We start from the raw sequence: 22,476 nt of genomic DNA on the forward strand, positions 1-22,476 counted from the left end.
ACAATTTACTGAGTCTAGTTCTTTAGTCGTCTCTGCTGAGGAAAGCAATTAATTAAGCGTGATCAATTTTTAAATCATGTTTACTGTCTCTGGGATATAATAGGCAATCACTGAGCACGAGCCGATTTTTGAATCAGATCTTTCTGGAGATTCTTCTAAGCTCCAGCATTCCAAGGAGAAACACTTCCTCCTGAGACTGGTGTTTAATAGACTGCACAATCAACCTCATATTGTGAGACAAGCCTCTGTGTATCCTGCCACTGATGAGCAACAAAGGTTGAACACCCATCTATGACTGGATATGGCCAATTACACCTCTATTCACAGTGGTCCCGACGGAAGGTGCAGCCTGCACTCCAGCTTGCACGTTGAAGCTGAGGAGCGGGGAGGCCCCGTCCCCAGGACCATCTCTGTCTGTTCTTAGCTGAGCCTAGTGTGGCCCGGGGCTCGTGGAACATTTGTTCGACAGACCGGCTCTGGCACCTCGCGCTGGTCATCTTTGTTACTAAATGGCCTCCAGCTTATGGAGTGGGACACAACTGTCACAACCTGGCCTAGGAAAGCTCCTCTCAGAATAGCCTCGCTGTGCTAACTTGTGTTATCTACGGTTGTACAGACCGACCGACTGTTTCTGCTGGAAAATTTTTATTTGGACATTTTATTCTATTCTGAAAGAGGCCTTATCACAGGTTCACAATCAACAACAAGGTCATCCTAGTCTGATGGCCCTTTAATCTATGATAACGTTAATTTGATTTTGTTGGACAAATTAGATTCCTGATTAGCGAGTGGTTCATTGGTACATGGGTCTTCATGGTAGCATGGCATCTATTAACATTTCTGACCATGTGTTTCAGGGCTTTCTGAGGGTTAATCACATTAAACTTAGTTATAGCTGTAAGGCCACTGGGAAAATGTTTAAAGATTTCAAAGTTAGCATTTCAGAGTAATGGTCCACCATAGAAATGGTTCTGCAAGGCTGTACTTTAAGGACTTTATAGAGAGAGGAAAAAAGGCAAACTACAGGACAGAAAGCCAGAGTTTAATAATTACTAATCATTAAATGCAGAGTTCTGTATAAACACATAGACAACGAGAAGAAGTGAGTGAAAACAATGCTCAGTGCATTATGGGAAGCCCTCCAGCAGCCTAGCCCATAACTAAGGGATGGTTCAGGGTCACCTGATCCAGCTCTAGCTATAAGCTTTAACAAAAAAGGCAAGTTTTAAGCCTACGTCTGTCCTGATAGTTTAGGAACCACAAGTAAGCATGCAGTCTGTGAGTGAAGTTCTCTGTTAGGATATTGAACTGTTAGGGTAATAAGGTCAAATGAGGTCTTTAAGATATGATTGATTATTCAATATTTTCCATATAAAGAGAAGGGTTTTAAATTCATTTCTGAATTTAACAGTGAGTCATTAAAGATGAGCTAATAGGGGAGAAATGTGCTCTCATTTTCTAGTCCCAGCTAGGACTGAGTATTACATCTGAATTTAGAAATCAGAGGTCATCCAGGCCTTGATGTCTTTAGGACATGCCTGTAGTTTAACTAGTTAATTTGTCTCATCTGGCTTCATGGATTAATAAAGCTGGGTGTTATCTGTTCAGCATTCAAAATGTATACAGTGTTTTCTAAAAATATTGCCTAAGAAAGCATGCATAATGTAAAATGAATTGGTCCTAGCACAGAACCCTGTGGAACTCCATAATAAACCTTTGTGTGTAAAGAAGACTCGAAATCCTGACTGAATAATCAAATCCTCTATAAATGATCAGTTAACTGTTTTACACCTACTTGTTCAACATTTTTTTTAAATAAATGAAGGGTTAGAAATCTGTCTATAATTAGGTAAGGCAGCTTAATCAAGTGATGCCTTTTTAAGTATTTGTATCATTACTGCCACCTTAAAAGCCTGCTATGTAGTCTGTTATTATTATTATTATTATTATTATTATTATTAATGGTGAAACCTGACCAGTCTTTTAGGAATGGGGTCTAAAATGGATATCAATGATTTAAAGGAAGACATTATTGAAAATAATGCAGACTGATCAGAGCGAAAGAATCCAAGTAGAATCAGTAGTTATTAGGGTTGCTGTACCTAAAGGCACATCTGTGGGACGGCTTTTAATATTTTATCTCTAATGGTTAAAGTTTTACCTGTGCAGAAGTTCACAAAGCCATTTCTAGTTAAGGTTAAAGGAATACTTGGTTCAACTGAGCTCTATTTACAGTGCTGAACAGCTACCGTTTTTCTCAGTCGGTGACAAATAGAAAGATGTTCCAGCTTTACACAGGGCTTCTTTAATAGAGGCCAAAATAAGACCTTCTAAATGAGTGCAAGACCATTTCCTCTAACTTTCACGTTATCAGCTGCTTAAGCAACTGTTATTGCTTGGCTTCTTCTTCAGATAAGCCACAGTATTATGAGGATATAACACTAGTCTCAAGATAATGGACCTCTGTGGGAGTAGAGTTGAGAAAGCTGCTTTGCATTGTGTTGGGACATAGCAGTACAGAAGATACGTGTGGAGGAATCACTTCCTTAACCATAGTTACAATTCTGATCAATGTTAATTTTATGTCTTTATAAGCTTATTGGTGCTAACCTCCCCAAACAGTCCCACTCTCCCTGCTCTAAAGACAGCAAGGCCCAGTGTGGTGGAAGGGATAACCAACAGACTGAGGGCAGTTGGTGATCCCAAGGAGAAGAAGAAGAAATATAGAGGCTAAAGAACAGAAGGACCTCCCCTTTCTCCTTTTCTCTGCCTTCCTGGCCTTCCAGGGGGAACTGATAGCCTCTGAGCTCAGGCTGCTCAGCCGCGGCCCATTAGTTCACCTCTCTCTGACAAGACTGAGGGCCTCTGATGATAGAATAGTGAAGTGTGTGAGCTGTGAAGTAGGGGGAAGAAAATACATACAAAAAATTCAGTTGAGGGTATAAATAAGCGTTGTTACGCAGCTGCTTGGCTGTGCAGATTTAAAGTTTGCCCGTAAAGGGCTCTGAGCTGTGCACTCAGTAAGGCGTGGCTCCAGCATGTTCGTGGCTGGCAAGCAAAGGGCAGTGAGAAGCTGCCCTTCAAAGTGCCCCTGCATTATCCTTTTGACCAGCTTAGCTGGAGGATATTGGGCCCATTTTAGATCAAACAAGTATGAGGAGGGGGTGAGTGTGTGTGTCTGTGTGTGTATCTCACGAGATAAATAAAGAAATACACTCACAGCATAGGTCTCAAGATGCAAATATTAATGGGGTTTATTTGGGAAGTTTTCATTTCTTAGGCCTCTACTGCCTCAATAAAAGACATATTCAGGCTAATAAAGTGTCACTTGCTCCCAATGGTAGCAGTAAACAAAAGCAAGAAAACAAGCTACACTACATTTCCTCTTTTATTCATCTAATTACAGCCATGGCAATATAGCAGGTCTGGAAACTGGCGCGAGACTCCAGGACCTCTCTTGGAACACTTAATTGCTGAATCTGGCTTTCCAAAGCACCCCCTCTGATGTTAGTCTGTGGTCTCCCCGAGGAGTCTTTAATTTAGTGTTGATTTGGTTTGTTTGTGTCTCAGTGCCTGAACAGTGTGTTAAAACAGCCTATTTACCATGTTGGTGGGAGAGAGAACTGGGCAGAGTCCAGAAAGCCTGGACAAACACCACGATACCTCACAGCCAATATTTTCTCCTTCTGTCTCGCTTCCCTCTCTTTGATTTGCTCTGTATTTATAATTTTCAATCTCAGCCTTTTTTATTCTTTCAATTGCGTATTTACCTCTTTTTTTCTCCTCCCTCCTGCCCCTGATCTCATTTGCCCTCTTTTTCTTTGTCTCCCTCTCTTCCAACACAATGCCTGTTTGTGAAAAGAGGTTAAAGCATGTTTTATTTTGCTGCCACCCCTCCTCTGCTCTCTTTTGTCAGTTACAAAAGAGCTGTGGATACCTTGGTTTGGTCATTATTTCATGTGGAGAGTAATTAATGAGACAATTAGGGCTTTCCCCCCTCTTCCCTCTGTGTTCTCTTTGAACTAAATAAATAGCCAAAAGGTGTCCTCTTTAATTACACATGGGTCATGGGTATAATTAAGATACACAAGCAGCCTCTTCGTGAAACTAGTTTCACGGTTTGTTGTTCTTACTATTCGCATCTTAAAAGACGCACGTTTAATGCAGAATCATTGACAGGTATATGAGGAGTACTCCCAACAACAGTCCTGTGTAGCAGAGATTAAAGTGCTCATGATCAAGCACAAAAGCCTTACCTGTGGTCTGCAAGAAAACATTAATGAACTTGAGGGGAAACCCAAAACATCCATCTTGAGATGAAAGTTTTTAGTGTTTCTACTTGCTGTCACAACATTTTGCTAAAGCCTAAGTTGAGATGGGCACAATATTGCACTTATGGTTAGGATTTTAAAGAACACAATAGTTCTGGCTCCATTAGGTTTGGCACAGTAACAGAACTTCAAAGTCAATACGAATACCCAAGAAAATATTCAACACCATTTTTGAGACTTTTGCGGGGGAAATTGAAATGGCAAAAAAACATGAATCAAATGTATTTTTTACACCAGCAGTGATAGGAACACACCGGCTGACCTCAGTCATTATGGAGTAGCATTAATTTAATGTTTTTAAGCTCCCTTGGCTAACTTAAACTTGCTTGTCCTCAGTGTTGGGGAGTAGCGGAATACATGTACCGCCGTTACATATTTAAAATACAAAATATGAGTAACTGTATTCCATTACAGTTACCGTTTAAAAAGGTGGTATTTAGAATACAGTTACTTTGTTGAAATAAAGGGATTACACGGCGGTCTTTTCCTGTTTCATATGTTAGGCTGTCCCCTTTCTATTTTTGGTAATTCCACGCCGGATGAAAACCCAAACAAAACACGCATTAAGAGGCTCTAATGCCTGGATCTCAATCTCGCGGCCCATGTCATCTCTACTTGCAGCCCGCATAATGATGTGAAGAAATATTTTTTTAAATTATTGTTCAAAAAATTATTTAATATGAAGGCAATAGGCAGAGTGTTACAGGCATAGCCCTAAATAATGTAGCCTCATGGGCAGTGTAGCCCAGTTGTAAGTAAGCTATTAAGACTCGACTGTACGCTGTGTTCGAGTTTTCCTCTGAAACAATAAGCTCCGTTGGAGCAGCCTTTCAACGCCTCTCCCTGTCTCTTGCTAGCAAAGTTGACCCAGACAACAAAGTAAAGCTATTTTTCAGCTACGAGCCCGACACGAACCCGAGGTATTAGCCAGAGGTCCCTTTACTACGGTTCAGAGCCGCGGACCTGTTTTATATACGTACAGAATAGTTTTGTATACGAGATCGCTGTGTCCACACTACTGTTACTCATTTTATATTAAGATTTAAAAATCTAGTATTTGTATGGCGAATAGCCTTCAGTAATAGTAATAAATCACACAGCAATAGTACATTCATGTAGTTGTAAAAAGCATGATAATATGTTAAGTAATCCAAAGTATTCAGAATATGTTACTCTCATTGAGTAACATAACGGAATACATTACAAAATACATTTTGGGGCATGTAATCTGTAATCTGTAGTGGAATACATTTTAAAATGGGTGTCCTATAGAAGACACCATAGCTAGGATTATGCATTTGAATTAGGAGGGGTAAGAAAACGGAAATTAGTTGACTGCAATAGCGGTGAAACCTTTACACACTTCAATCACAGGAATCTTTTGGGCAGGAAATTTGGAGGGGCACCAAAATAAATTGTGGCACTTTCTTTTAAAGAAGAAAGAAATGTTTAACCAGAATTCCTTTTCACCATCTTCATGTTCGGCCATAAAAGTGACGCATTCGTGTGGAAGTGATTTGTAGTAATGTGGAATATTATTTGTACGTCCTTGTATAGATCTAAATAAATGATCAACAGATGTGTGAAAGATTTGTTGAAAGTTTCTTCAGATCTCTAACATGTGTAGATTAATAATATTAGTCACGAAGTAGTATTGTCTACATTTCAAAAATACCATTAAATAATATTGTGAAGGTGGGTTTCTCATAGAGCTCTGCCTGCAGAGAATTATCGGCTAAACCTGCTGCTCTGTCAGCTTTACTGAGATTTAAACGGTTTATCTTTTTGCTCCACTCTCACCGTTCTCACAAGCCATTTTCACACATGCGCCATAGCCCCAAATTTTATATTACCAGAAGGAGTTTTATGTGAGAACATGTCTGAATAGTCAACCAGGAGCCACAACAAAAGGAGGTATGTTCAGGAGTGAGAAGGTATCTTAGATTTGAGAAAGGACTACTCCAAACAATATCTTGACCTCCGAAGTTCATGTGTGAAAACAGCCATAGTGCAATTTTTAGTTACAGCACAGAGGTGCGCTTGGAAAATCCCACTATACTCTAATGTCTCAGCATCAAGCAGACCACAAAGAAAGAAACAGGTAGCAACTTGCCATTTCGAGTGGTGGAGAACAGAAATAGAGCTAGAAAAGGGTATTTGTTGGACTTTCATTTGCTGGATGCAAGATGAAATCTCAATCTAAATGCTGATTTGGCTTATCTAAGCTGCTGAAAGCGAAGCAAGTGAAATACAATTTTTATATGCAAACCAGGGTGGTAAAAAAATGCTACTCAGATTCCAGCTGATTCTAAAAATTAACATCTGATTAGGTAATCAGATGTTAATCATCTGACCAACAGTGCCGTCTTCTCTTCCTGCAAAGTTCAGTTGTTTAGTTATGATAATCCAAGTGTTAGACAGCTCGGATGACTGGACAGAAACGGCGATGTGTTTCAGCATTTAAGAAAAAAACTTTGATCTCGAGAAAAGTGACATCAAAATTAAGGAAAGTGTTTGTTTTTACTGAAATGTGTGAACTGATTCTTCATGATGAGTTCAAAAGAAAAGAAACATGGGAAACATTTGTGCAGGTTACCCAGAATTTTCTTGGTAATCACAGAGCAGAGAGATACGCTGAGCTTGTGATAGCATGCTGAACGTGTACCAGCTAATGAGTCCCAGAATGCCACTTCTTACATTCTCATCTCAACGTTTTTTCACCAAACCTGGGCGATGTCAGCAATGAACGCGGGGAAAGATTTCATTCAGATATAAGCACGACGAAAAAAACGATATCAGTGAACATTTGATCCGAGTATGATGAGGTGGCTACCGCTGGTGCTTGCAACGAGAGAAGGATGTGCAGTACAAGGACAAAAGCAAGTGCCTCAAACATTTTTTAGCACGCTGACCTAATTTTATTTTCAGTCAAATTGACAGAAATATGTTTTAACGGATCTCTAGTGTCATCTTCTGCTCTGCTTTTAGATTAAACACATTTCAACAATTTTGGAGGGAAATTGCTAAACTTCCATATATGTTAATATTCAAAAGTGTCAAAATGTCATTGATATGTATCTCAAAAACATGACACGCAAGCTTAAATTGAATTTCATAGCAGAAATCAATGTAGAAAACAAAAACTGAGCAGGTCTGAAATTCCCAGTAGCAAACAAAAGACCAGTGCTATTAGCATAGCCTTATTAGCTGCCAGTTAGGTTATCATTCAGATAGATGCTAGCAGCTTTGGTTAATAGTAAAAGAGCAATGATAAAATGGGAGCTGGGCAGTATATCGTATCAGTCCTGCCTGTCTATAACATTAACAGAAAGTGTGACTTAACAGGATAATACAATTATTTGTGTCTAAAAAGTGATTTCTCCTTAAGTCTGGGATTGATTTGATTTTTTAATAATTAGATTAGATTTTATCATTGATGTCATTCGTTGTGTCATTTTCCACTTTGTAGTCTGAAAAGCAGTGTTGGGTGTTTTCTTGTGTATTGGTATTGAGTTTGAAGGTCTGGTATTTCTTACCAACACAAATACTACGAATCACTTCCACACGAACGCGTCACTTTTATGGCACATCAAGCTGGTGGAACTGAATTCTGATTCTGAAACATTCCTTGTTCTGCTTTAAAAGTGCCGCAATTAATTTGATTGCTCCTCCAAATCTACTGCCCAAAAGATTCCTGTGATTACAGTGTGTAAAGTTTCACCAATATATGTCAGTAGATTGCAGATTGCAGTCAACTAAGTTTTATTTTCTTACCCCTCCTAATTCAAATGCATATTCCTATCTATAGTATGGTTTAGTCAGACAAGAGAGATCAAAAACGTTAAATTACGACTTCTCCATGATGACTGCAACCAGCTGGTGTGTTTCTTTCTGTTGGTATAAAAATACATTTTGTACACACTATATTTTTACTTTAACTTAGCACAAAAAATAAGGAAATTGAGTTTGGTGGATTATTTCTTTGTTGTAACAATGTTTGTTGGCGATAAATCTTACTGTGTTGGAATGCCTGTTTATTTCCACTTAAATTGTGCCACATTTGTAATGCATCTGTGGGTTCAGCAGCAGATTGAGGAGCTTGGAAAGAAAGCGTCTAGACCTCTTTAAGTTTCCTGAAGATGTTTCACCTCTCACTCGAGGGGCTTCCTCAGTTCTGAAACCAAATGGTAGACAGTCCCAGGATTTAAAGATCTCGGAAGATCCACCATTTGGTTTTAGAACTGACATAGCCTCTTGGATGAGAGGTAAAAAAACATCTTCAAGAAACTTAAAGTAGTCCATACTCTGTCTTTCCAAGCTCCTTAAACAATCATGACCTGGATAACGGAGAAGTTTTCCAGGTCAGTTATTCAGCCCACATATTCAACTCTGCTGAACAATCATTACAGCAACATAATAATCGCTGTAACAACACACAAATGTCCTTACTTTTTGTAATGAGTTTATTTGAATAATATCAACACTTAAATCAAATCAGTTAAATCAAAACCTCTGGCTGCCATTTGTCTGTAATGTGTGTACTGAGATAGCAAAGAGACCGACCAGATTTGCCTTTGAGGTTTTTCCTGTTATGTAGGCTTCAGTCCACTATCAATGCTGGGTGGGAAACAGCCACCTTTATTTACACTGAAAGAGGTTATGAACCTTTGTAAAAGATTCATACATGAGTTGATTAGTCAGTGAAGCTCAGTTCTGACCAATAACAGCAATACTGAGGTGAGTTGATGAGGATATGTTGAACTTTTCTGTTGGTAAGCATTGCTGTTTTTGCTGCTGTTAGCCAGCATTAGCAAAACTGCCTTTGAAGTAGATCTAAGATTGGAATCTGATGGTTAGTAAATAAACTCTAAATTTATCAGAGGGAAAGTGTGATTTTAGGACATTTGAGCATAAAATTAGCCGGCATAATGTTAACTTATATTCAGTTTATTATTTATAATCTAGTCCAGAGCCTGAACAGTCATGTGTCTAATCTAATCTAATCTGCTCACAATAAGTAAGTGCGACAGCATGGGAATAAACAAACATGTTTATGCACACTTGAGTGTGTGATGCTATTGGTGTTGTCTCTTTTTCTTTTCATTTTCTTTGCATTTTTTGCTTCTTTGCTAAAGGGAACTCCGTCTCTAACAATAAAATGTAGCTATGAACCTTCACGCAGACATGAATTTTATGTCCCTACAAGTGATACAACACTTTTCTTCTCCTTTGCGTACCACATATGTTTCTAACAACCACATATGTGAAATGTGATTAGAAGGTAGATGTCCTTCCTAGCCACTTCAAATATGCTAGGAACCTGCACTCGCTCCTGTGCATTTTCTATGTGAATGCATCAGATTGTTGAAGGCGTAATTACACACATATTCATCAGTGCAACAATCTTTTTTCATCGAAATAACCCCCCCTCGAAAAAATGACTAACTGCACCTTTAATAATTCTACACTACAACTTGTTAACGTTCCAGGTTTAAAGATATTTTGCAGTGATTTGACTTTGTTACTCCACTTCCCCACACAGCCATTTCTTCTTTCCTCTCGAGGTCACCCTCGCCCACTAAGGAGTAACAGGTATCTCATAAAACTGTACATTAAAAAGAGCTTAAGAAACCCACACACATACACTCGGACACACAAACTCTCCAGTCCCCCGACTACATTACAGCATGCGCGGGTGTAATTAGTGAATCTCCCACCACACCTCAACGTCTCTCATTAATCTCACATGAGTGATTAGGCTGCTGCGACGTATGGAACCACGGGAGGTGTGAAACTGTTGTCATCTCATATGTTATCGCACTCTGGAGACTGGGAGGATTAAACCACGTCAGGCACAGCCCATTGGCAGCTAATCATGCTGCTAATGATAAGTGAAATATTCCACTGCCTCTCATTACAATGGCGTCGCAAGGTCAGGATCTCGCACAGATCGCGAAAACACCCCCCAAAAAAAACATCATGCACACACAAGCAACACAAGTGTCGTCTCTCTCTCCAAGGAGCTGCTCCTTCGGTGTTGTTTTGTATAAACCAAAAGTGGAGGCTGGATACAAGCCTGAGTGAAGCCTTCTGAATATGACACTTGACGGCTGATTAGAGCAAAGTATCAGGGTGGTCTCCAACTGCGATGCTCTGATGAGAAGTGATCTAAAGGGTCTCGTCAGAAGGCGTCATGCTGACCGCCGCCGCTGTGCCAGATGCTCGCTGCTCGGTGCAACTCCACATCAAAAAAAATAAAAAATACAGAGGCTCTTCCCTGCAGGCGCTGCTACGAGACGTTCTGCACCAGCATCTTTTAATTTAGCAGACTTGGTTATTAAAAGACGCGGTACGCTGATAAAATAAAAGCATAACTCAGGTGGTACTCTCATTCGATCGCATGAATATAAATTCTGTCTTTTTTTTTGTTTTTTAAGGGTAGAATGAGAACTTTGGGTTTTTGAAGATTTCTCTTGATCTCAGCAAGAGCTACAGCAGTTTTACAGCATCTATTTATGCTGTTTATGCTTTTCTACATCTTTACGGTGTAGCAGCTTGGCCACATGAAAGACATTCTACACTCAGTAGTCAGTTTATCCGCTACAAAAAGATACTAATGCAGTCTAATACACCAGCTTTCCGGTGAATCCTGAAGGTTATGCTGTAGCGTAGCCTTTGCTGCTGAAACTTCTTTAGATGTGTGAGGATTCCCTTTTTTATACCAATGAGGGCATCCCGAGTATTGGAAACACAAACTACAGCCTCCCATAAGAGGCATAAAGTTCTCCTTTTCGTGAATTGAAAAAAAATTAGCTTCTCAGATACTCCAAAATTGTAAATTGAAATGGCAGCACTGGGGAAAACAACAAAAAAAAAGACATGAATCTGAGGGAGATGAAATCACATGAAAACTTAATCTGATAGCTCCTCCGGGCTGAACTAAACAGCCCAATTATCTCCAGGGGGCTGAAGAAGTACAGCAGTAAGGAGATGTGGCAGAGACAATATTTAAATTGACTGTCAGTGGAAGAAAAACATGGCTAAGCTTATATTTGATTACATATTTTACAGACTGAAACACGAGGCTGCTGCGGCCAGCCTGGCACTCTGTTATAATCGCCAGCCACATATGGACCCGCTGTCCTGCCTGTTGGGAACAGGGTTGTAGAACGGGCCAGCGGGATGAAACTGAAGGATCTCACTACTCTGAGGTGATGGATGCTCTTATGGAGCCTCCTGTAGTGCATCTGTGAGAGCAGATGAATGGGGAGGAGAGACTGATAAATTGGGTCACGCGAACGCAGCGTTTCTGGGTAATGCGGTGAAAACGCTGGAGGAGTGCAGTTGGGTGGCTGCACGTGCTTACAACTGGGGCAGAGTGGCTCCGACTTGACTTACTTTGCCTGTATCCTCACTCATTGCTGGTATTATTGAAACGTTAGGCCTTTAATGCGCAAAAACGTGCATTCATTTTCTATTTCTTGCTCCAAAAAAAAAGGCTCCACAAATTAAAATGTGAAAATTCAAAAGCCAAACCAACAAAACCTCCTGAACGATGGCCGGTTTCCGCTAAAGATGTTCACGTGAGATGCAAACCTGTTTGTATGGAGAACACTGCCTTACCAAAATCCCTTTCTTGTTAAGTGTTTTCAGTGACTCATCCTGCTTTCACTGCCCTACATATAAATTTATCCAATCAAATGTGATTTGGATGAGCAGCTAAGCCGTCCCATCATATGCCGGAAAAAACGCTGGAGATATGGAGGGAGGGAGGCGTGTGACCAACATTAATTTCCTTATGTGCATGGGAGGTTTCACTTTAAATATATACGCTAAAGAAAGCCCTACACCTGCTTCAGCCGTTCCTTCAAGGACGTCTGACCTAAAATTTCTACAAATCAATGTAAAATAGAGAAAATTATGAGCATTTGCTTTTCAAATCTCAAAAGTATTGATGATTAATGGATTTTTTTTTACCCCGAAGGGGTTGCCTCCTGCTCCTATCTGATTTCATTTATTTCTGTTTATGGAACACTTTGATTAAGTGGCAGGGGCATGTGGAATGAGGTGAGGGGGTCCTTTACCTTGGCACAGATAAGAAGACAAACTAGATTTGAGGGCGGATAGATCTTGTCTGCAGCGCATGCCGCCTCTTGGCAAGGGAAGAGAAGTCGATACTGAGCGAGGGCCTTTCTTACCTCCTAAGATTTACAGTATCTGGAGCTCCACAGTCTCATACTTCAGTAGATGGATGAGTATTTCATACGGTGCCAACTGGCGCAACATGAGTTGAGCTGAAGGTCATTGTGACTCATTTCCAGCTCAAAAGCTGGGCGGCTGGAAACAGAGCTGCTAAAACTCTGCTACTGACTTGTTTTAATAGCACAAAGACGATGCCTCTGCGGAAAAGAGCAGACTGCAGCCCTTGTGCTGCTACTGTACACCACTGATACAGCACACATGTACAGACTTTACAGTGCCAAAATACAGTTGAGATTATAGTAACGGAGAGTGGGTACAGATTGCTGTTGAACCTCGAGGCATATGGCAGGGCGCCCCATGCCTCCCAGCTAATTGAGTCCTAATGAATCATTGGTTTGGCATGCTACATGTCCCTTGTGATGGCTGGTGTCATTGATGCATTGAAGTTGCCCAGTCCTCTGGAAGTGAAGCGGGCAGTGATGGCTGCCCCAGTTGAACAGAGGAGGCAGGCTGACACTGCTGGCTTCACACTGAACACTTCACTCACTCACCAGATGTTACAGGCCAAGGCACAGGGATTACTAGCCACCCGCCTCTGCACAATGGAAATAACTGTATGACTGACTGGTAATTCACTTCCCCATCTGAGTCCAGTGAAACTGTTTATACTGTTAGGGTCACTGCCTCATTATCAGCTCAAAAGGATCAGTGTGATAAGTGACAAGAGGTTAGGAAAGCAGTACTCGATTGCTGTTTTTGCAGAATGTACATATTTATCTACAATTGTCTAAATCACAATGAGATAGTTTTGGATGGAGAAGTTTATAAGTTTGATTGTTTGTAAATGTGAGTGGATTTATTTGCTTAATATCTTCAGCCTTTCTTTAATTTTGGATATAATAGCTAAATTGGAAACAATTTAACATATGTATTAATAAGGCATAAACAGAATTAGCTTTTCCATTCAGATACTCTTTATGAAGCGAGAGACAGAAACTTGCAAGGCAGTACAGCCTCTGTCCTGTGGAAGATGTAAAGTGTGGACTATTTCCAATTTTTATACTGAAACAGGTCCAAAAAGAGTATTTTCATTTGAACATTTTCCAGTTTCGCATTTTATATTCTGTATGACTGCTTGCTGATGCTACTGAGAGATTGTTCAATAAGCGAGTCCTGTTACCATGATATTGCTGATGTGAAGTCTGTCCAAGCCTGATATTTTGGTTCTTAGCAGGACGGCTGTCCTAGAGGACGTTAAAAACAGCTTTCATGCTGAGAGTTAGATGAAAAAATCAATAAGGGCAACATGACCTTAAACTGCATGAGATGCTGGAGCCAGCAGCCTGTGAGCTCAGCTTAGCATAAAGACTCAAACCAAACAGCAACAGCTAGCTTTAGCTTGGCTCCACTGGCTGCACACTAGCTTGTTAGCACAGAAGTTTATCCGGCGCGGGAATGAAGACTTCAGTACTTGTGCTTTGCTCTTTGTTAGTCACAATGATGGATGGAATGAATGTATATTAGTGACCATATGCAACTCTCAACTCTGCAACTATAAAACAAAAAAGGAAGGCACTACTTTGTGGTGCTATCCAAGTTCCTCATTAGCCAAACAGCTAGTAGGGTAGACCAGGGTTTGTTGTTACACTTTTTGCTCTTGCATGAATTGCTGATCATTGAATAGCTTTCAATAACTATTCCTTTGTTAAATCAGAGCTTATGGTGCTAGCTAAACATGGGTATCCTTTTCATTTTTGCAGTCAATTGTATCACAAAGTAATTAACCATCAATGACACGTTGTGAACACCAACTGGGGTTGGTTGTCTCCATAGTTATCAATGGTGTTTCTAAATGTAAATTTAGAAATGAACACCATCTATTACACCTTGTAATTAAAATGTGAATTTAAACAAGTGATAATTATTGTGTATTATGAGCAGTGAAATTAAGGTATTCTCAGTGCTTTAATAATGTCACTTTTATAAAAGCCACAAAAACAACAGAGAACCAATTCCACTGATGTATCACTGATATAATTTTAAAAAAGGCCAGAAGTTCTGTATATATTTTAAAAGACAAACAGATTTCTTTTGCAAGATTTTCCAACAGGTAACCAGAGGAATAGTGAGCAAGGTGGTGTAAAAGTGAGAAGAAAAATGAACTGCATCAATATCAAACTGACTGCTCTCCATTTAAGTCCTTATGCATGCTCGATCAACCAGGTAAGGAAAGTTTCTGGGATCTCCATAAGGTTGCTTGTTGTGATTTAGCAAGCCTATACATCCCTCAGCATCACACAAGTCAGTCATGACAAACATACACCTCTGTTTTTCAGGGATAAAGTCTTTGTGTGATCAGTTTTAGCAGACAACACAACAAAGCCATACTTCCTCTGGTTTATGGCTCAACAAAAACCTTTCTGTCAACAAAGAATCAACCACAGGGTAACAGTGAGACCTAGCTACCAAATGGCTTTGGTTGGGTAGTGAAGAACTGATTCAAATCAAAGCTATTACCTTCAACTTTTTAATAAAAGTCCAGTTTAAATGCCTAATATTGTATGATTTTTTAATACAGAAACAACAACATGAAAACTCTGACCCAAGAAAATCACAAAATGTGTCCTCCCCTCAAAGTTTGTGTGCTTTCCACAAACTGACCACAGCAAAAATGGACATATTGTCAGGTCAAATGTGTGATACTGACAGATTCCACGGTGTAATGTGACAACCAACTTATACTTGCTATTCCTTCCAATACCTTTAAAGTTTAGTATTTAACACTTTGTTTGTTCATCAAAATAGCAGAAAACAAAACAATTTAATGGGGGGTTGTGTTGGATTACTTCAAGATGGTGCCAGTTTGCTGATGTAAACTCAACAAAGTTACTCATCCCAAAACCTAGTGCAGCACATGGCACTCTGTAAAATGGAAGGCCGTTTGTTTTTTTTTTTGCTCTTTGATTTCACACCAAGTAGTCTGAGTTCTTGCTTCTGACACATTAAGTTGCCCCAACTCTCCCTGCACCTGTCATGGTGATTACACTCCCAGGAGGGTGGCGGGTTGGGGGGGGGGGGGGGGGGGGGACGTGTGCATCATTCAGCTTTTTACAATACACCGTTATCAGAGCAATCTCCCCCCTTTTGTTCAACTCCTGCAAGCGAGGTCACCTCTGACCTGCCTCTGCCAGGGGCCACATCTTTATTAATGAACAGACTAAATGTGATAAGGCCGCCAGCAAAAATCAGAACTCAGGCACAATCTTGCTCATTAAAGCTACTTTTTTTATAAAAGATTCAGGCCACTCCGGGAGTCATGTGTCTGAGTCTGAAACTGCATTACCTCAGAGCACTTGGTAGTTCGTGTTGAGGGAATGCCGCTGCGAGATGAAGAGAAACTACAAATGCGATAATCCACCAGGCTTCCAGCAGAAACAAAAGAAGAGAAGCAGAGTGTGCACGGTACGGCAAAGGGGTGAAAAAGCCCAAAGATTTAAGAAGTGCAAAACAACAACAGGCTGAAAATGCTCCAACACTGTTGCAATGCAATCGTGAAGAGTTAACACAGAGAAGAAATACCCAAACCACCTTTCCTCCAAATGCAAAAGGGGAAAATTCATTATGGTCTTAATTAGATAAGCTATATCCACCATATGCACCGGCTGCTTTCGCTTTCAGGAGCTAAATGAAGCGCCTTGATTCCACTGGGAGTCTCAACAAAGAAGGCCTTACTGGAGAAGTTAATGCTCTCTAGTGTTTTGTTGAGCTCTATCTTAAGCACCACAATTCACACTGGGCTGCAAAGAAATGTCTGGGGGTGACAACCGGAAATTATAGCATGTGTGTGTGAGAGTGGTAACACATCCATCCCACGATCGACCTACTGAGCACAGCTTAGGCTCTGTTGCAGAGCATCCTCACTAAGGAGATTACGAAGGATAGTTTGGGCGACTTGCAGAAATCGCCAGTGAACTTTGGCACCAGCATGAGAATCCTAGCCCCAGACCTTCGCTTTTATCCCACCAAACCACGGCATGAACAAGATGCAGGTGAGCCACAGTGTTTCAGCAGCACCCTGATCTGTAGCTGATGGCTGCTGTGTTACTACATTTCCACTACAGTGCTCATTTCCCATCATTTACGGCTGCTCTCATACAAGCACCCATGTAGAAAACACAGAGCATCATGACTGACATATGGTCCAGTAATGAACTTTGCATTTGAACTGGTAACACTGGCTCCAATTCAATTTTACCCAAAGGGGGAGGGGGGTTGGGTTTGAGAGGTTATGATTGGGAAAAACAAAATAATAAACAGCCAGGACAGTAGCCTGTTCTATTGAATGAGTTAACAGAAAAAACTATATTTTTGTCAATATTTGGCTCTTTTTAATTAATTAAGAAATGCCTCTGGACTAGGGATGGACCTTGCTGTTTAGGGTTATCTTTAAATATAGAACCAAGAATGATAACAGACTTTTAAAAAATAAAATAACCAAAGTTTAGCCATTCTTATACAACGCAAGTAAGTCCTACAAATCCAGACATATATTAAAAATCAACATAAAAAATAAAATAAAAATGTTTAAATGACGCAAATGGAAGTCGTGTCTCACGCTACCCCCCACCCACCCACCTCATCCACGTCTTCCAAGACTAACTGGAATGCTTCCACCTCCACACTGACCCACGAACGTCGCTGCTGACCGGAGGACTCACACTGAAGGCCCACGCACTGGTTTCTGGCACATTTTTGCTCACCGCTGCCGGACAGACCGGCGCCGTTGTGCGCTGTGCGCTCCCATCCAACCGTTCATCCACAGGTACTCAGCCCCTACTACTGCAGCCCGCGGAGCATTCCCTGACCGCTTCCGCACTGAAATCAATACATTTATCAACATATGCGTCATCATTCATCCATTCGCTCAGCATCGGAGCGGGCTAACACGCACTCGTTTGAGGATGACTTACTGCTGTTGCAGCAGAACATCTCTTCATTTGAATATTGTGGAGGGGGGCGAGAGCAACAGACGTGGTGGGCAGAGAAAAAAAGATTTCGCCTGTTCTCACACTTGTTCCTTTACACGAAATCCTACAGCCAAAAGCCCCTATGAGCAGCTAACCCGCTGAAATCGTTTAAAAACAATCAAAACCCAAACGTCACTTTGTAATTTATGCGCAATTTGACGTGGGACAGCGGGTTATTTGACAGGCGACCGGCGTTTGCGCTTCAGAGGACTCCACGTTCAAATCCATCAAAGCAGCACCGACGATCAGGTTCACAGCTTCATGATCACATTTGTTTCTCTTTCCCTTTTTCTTTCTTTCTTTTTTTTTTTTCACTCTGTGTGTGTTTGTATCCCGGTCATCCACAGCGGACTGGTTCGCAACCCATTTTCGTTCAACGCATCCCATCCATAAATCTTGACATGTCGCTGAGCTGCCTTGCATCCTTAAACAGCTCTGTAGTTTCACAGTTTAATGCTGAAGCACCTCTTCATCCCACACCCCTCAAAAAAAGAAAGAAAAGCTGAGATGTTACTCACCTTTTCTCAGTGGATGCTTTTCTGAAGTGTCCCATTTGTGCGTTTTAATCCACATCTGTGTCTCCTTCATTTGAGCGCTCTATTCCCCCCCCTCAACGAGCGAGAGAGGGAGAGAGAGGGAGGAAGCGCGTTTAAGAAAATCCATTTGTTAATTCCATTTGCCGGACACTCAAGGTGAAATCACATTGCCTCTTCCTCTTTTTTTCTTTCTTCTGTTAACAGCTTCAAAATTCTTCCATCATTGTGAAAATCCCGTAAAGCCCTATCATCTTTTTGCTTTTTTTATCTTCTTCTCCCCAGCACTGAAGTTGCTTGGTTACCCCTATTTCTCATTCAAGGAGGCTGAAGCGCTGAATACAGCGGCCAATCATAGCAGCAGCCGGAGAGATTAACTATTTCTTGGCTCCAGTATTCTAGTTTCAAGCTTAAATGAGGAGAGTAGGCGGGGAAAAACTGGGCCCCCGGTGACAGAAGAAGGAAAAAAAAATTAAAATGCACAGAGAATAATGTAGAGAGGGGATCCGTTGGAGGGAGAATGTGTGGAGGGGGGAGGGGACGAAGGGGATTAAACATTTTCGAAAAATAAAGGATTCTGGAGAGGAGGAGGGACCAGTTGCCACTTCTCACAACAACAAAGATGTAAGTGAATAATATTCCTGCCTTGCAGGGCTCTCATGCAAACTGGAGTGGAGCCTCCATTCCTTCTGAATTTGCCTTTAAAGAGCAGAGATCTGTCTCATTTCAGAGATCCCCAAAAAGCAATCCATCAGGGTAATTGATCATCCCCCTTTAACCAGCCATCCATCAAGTCCAAGCTCACTCTCTCTCCCTCTTTCCCCCACCTCCTACCTTCCCTCACCCCTGTCTCACTGCAGTCGCCTCATCATAGGCTGTATTGATTTTAATTTACCCCTTAAGATTGTCAAGGGGAGAAAGCCAGGTTCACGCACCGGCTCATGCAGGCGTAATGATCCCCTGCCTTCAAGGTCCTTTTATTGAGGAACATCCAGGTCAAGCCCCCCACCTCTCCAAGCACACGCCTACCTTTGGTCTTTGTGGCCCGCGCATTGAAGGCTTCTGACTTGCCCTCCACCACCACCCCTCACAGGGTGCCATGCAGGAGTGCTGGTGCATTATGGGCAAACAGTCGGGGGTCCTGACAAGGAGACAACAAGCTTCTCAAAGAGAGACAGAGCACCAGCAACCATTGAGAGGGGGTGACCTGTGTTGGGGGGACTGACTGTACACTAATGATGTAGAACATTCCTGCAGAATGAATTTATGTTTTTTATTATTATTATTTCGGTACTTTGTCGGCCCTCTTGTTGTCAAACTTGTTTTTGAAGCACTTTAAAGCATCGTCTTCATCCCACATTACAGTATGAAGGAGATGTCAGCCACATACGATTCATGCTCGGGTGCCAACTTCACACATTTCACAAAAAATAAAGTTTCTCTCTTTTTTTATGTTGGGTGACGGACGTATCGCTGGCTTCGCTCCATCCCACAGATTATGAACGAATTCAGCAAAGTTGGGGTCCTCGCTGTGGGATCAGAAGAGCACATGTATGTGGGTGTACAGTTGTGCATGTGACACACACACACACACACACACACACACACACACACACACACACACACACACACACACACACACACACACACACACACACACATATATGCACATTGGCACAAGAACACGCACAAACACTTAGCGGTTGATTGACGTGTAGCTCCTGGCTTGAGCACAGCTTAATCCTGCTGCTTTCACAGATGGACTCAGTCTTCCTCTTTTTGTCTGGTGTCACGAGCGGTGGCGCACACACACACACACACACACACACTGCACATCCCCATGTACTTTTGTTTACCAGGGAGGGAAGCTGCTGTTTGGGTTTTAATCCCCTCTGTAAACCTCCCGCTCTTTATCGGACACCCCTGCTACTGGACACACACACAAACAAGCACACAAACACACACACACAGTCCTCTACTCTTTGGTCATTAAAAAGAAACAAAGGAGGTCAGTGTCAGGAGTGGAATCAGGCAGCTGTGTCCTGTGAGGCGAGAGTTAATCCTCATTTCCAAGGCCCAGAGACAAAAAGAAGCCTCGCAGTTGAAATGCTTCGTGAGTTATGCAGGAACTCGTCACTTTTGTGCCACCTTGTTCACCCATTCATCCACCTCCACTGTAAAGGGGAAATTATGGTTCAGTACATTGGCAGCTGTGGGTTGAATGTCCACCTGCAGCGAGCACATGTTATCAGATGGGGGCAATGTCAAAAATATGTGGTACAACTGGTCTCTGGGCAACTATTGTTTGTCTTATTGATGACCCTTCAGTCATCCACAGAGAAGAGTGAAGTTATATAAAGAGCCGAAGTGAAACTGAGAGTTACAAATGATTAAAGGGTCCACTGCAGCCATTGTCAATTCCCCAGTTCCCTGTTCCCAACCACTGTCAACCAGTCAGCATTAATAAACCCCTCTCCACAGGCTCTCTTTAGGCAAATACGCACACAGTCCCTAAATTAAGAATAACAGGAAGTGTTTGTTGTTGTTCATTTGTTCGGTTCATCGTAGGTTTTTTGGTGGCATGAACCAAAAGGGGAAAGATTAGACTTTTCCCCCCTCCCTAATCGTATTCCACTTCTGGAAAGGCTTTGATTTCCATGTAGATGGAGCCAAATTGATAACGGCAGGGAACTGCCCCGGAGAAATGAGGCAGGGTGATAAGATAAGGAGAACAGATCCCCGTCCAGACAAAAAAGACAAAGAGGAGAGCCGTCACCCCACGTGGCAGTTAATCTCCATTCAATCCAGAGATTAGTTAAGTCAAAATTCTCATCGCCGCACCCTGGCAAATGATTAGTCAGCTCCCTAAGGGGAGATGGGTAACTGGTGGCTACCTTGCAAAACCTCGGCATGAAAGCTGATCAATAATTAGTTCCCTGTTTGAGTCAGAGCGGCAGCTTCGGGGTCACGATGTGTATTTCAAGGACAAAGAAAAAGGTTATTGTACCAACACAGTGCTGATTTGCCTCTGATTCTGGGCATGAAGGTTGCCAAAAACACGAACAATAAGTGCACGTCCAGTCAGTTGCAGTTTCGACACTCAGAGTGAGCATGATTTCCAGGAAAGAAGGATGTTTGCCCAGCCTGTGGGTTCTATGCTAATAGACTGTTTTAATCAAGTCTAATCGTATTGTCACAGCAGAGCGTGAGCGATTAGCATTCAGAGAGGCACGGCGGGGCAAAGCCTGACATCGATAAATGACATGTGACCCCTGACTCTGACTACTCCGACTGCTGAGAAGTTCCACTCCTTTTATTGCTCTCACCCCGGGCCACTTCATTTCCGGTACCACGGGTAATCATGATGTACTCCATCGGCTGTGGGTCTAGGGGGCACACTTCTCAGGGGACTGAGACAGAACACCTGTGGTAGTGCTCATATTTATTATTGAAGGAAATGAGCAAGTTGTTCAATGTGACTATCATTTATTGTGTATATGAGCTGGGACTGCACTGCTATTGTAGTTAGGTCAATAGCTTTTTGCTCAAAGGCACCTTTTTTTCTAGTTTTGCCTCTGCACGCTTTCATGGTGGATTTTGAATCATAAAACCATGGTGGGATTGAAGGCGAGACTTTGAACTTTAATTGAAGTGGGTTTATAAAAATTACAGCTTTTTTTATACACAGACTGTCAAATCAAGAATTTGGTACATTTTTGAAATGAAAAGCAAAATCTAAAAGAAACATCCAAAGAGCTGACACAGTTGTGGAAAGATGAAACCATACTTTTATTTATGCATAACCAAAATGATAGGAAGACAAAAGCATGGAGACGGTGAGAAACAACTCGTGATTTTAAGTATAGCGCGTCATCTGTCAAACATGGTGGAGGCAGTAATATGGCATGGGAATATATGGCTGCTAATGATGTGATTGATGATAGAAGTAGCGGGATGAATTGTGAAGTGTACAGTGCTGCACTCTCTGCTCAGATTCAAAAGTGATCAGACAGCATGTCACAAAAGTGGATAATGAGCCAAAGCATATGGAAAAAAGCAACCCAGGAGTTTCTCAAAGGAGGGACGTGGGATATTCTTCAATGGCCAAGTCAGTCACTGGATCTCAACCCGATAGAGTTATTAAATACAAGACTGAATGCATTAAGACATGAGAAAGTGTGCATAAAAATGGCTGTATTTCCTAAACAGTTAATGGACTCATCCATCCTCCAATATCATTTTATAGTAGTGTTTTGTTTTGTTTTTTCTGTTTTGTGGTAGTTAGCATGTCTTTGGAAGTAGTGCTTCTGTTGGGAAGTATAGTATGGAAATGTATGCAAGTCAACTATTTGTTAAAGTCCACAACTGTCCATCAATGTAGAC

At 41.5% G+C, this 22,476-nt stretch overlaps 1 protein-coding gene across 4 annotated transcripts in view; it reads right to left on the reverse strand.

Moving 5' to 3' along the window:
* LOC308412858 (disabled homolog 1-like) overlaps positions 1 to 18,542 on the reverse strand; it is a 50,734-nt gene extending 32,192 nt beyond the window's left edge. For 2 of the 4 annotated variants that reach the window (XM_080907496.1, XM_080907495.1), the window contains exon 1: positions 18,079 to 18,542. The gene's annotated coding sequence lies outside the window, so the exon portion shown is untranslated. Of the gene's footprint in view, positions 1 to 17,168; positions 17,441 to 18,078 lie in introns of those variants that run through there. The other 2 variants (XM_080907493.1, XM_080907494.1) reach the window with 2 other exon arrangements.
* Between the last annotated feature and the right edge of the window lie 3,934 nt (positions 18,543 to 22,476).

This window comes from Rhamphochromis sp. 'chilingali' (genome assembly GCF_963969265.1).
Source record: "Rhamphochromis sp. 'chilingali' genome assembly, chromosome: 16".
Classification (NCBI taxonomy): domain Eukaryota; kingdom Metazoa; phylum Chordata; class Actinopteri; order Cichliformes; family Cichlidae; genus Rhamphochromis; species Rhamphochromis sp. 'chilingali'.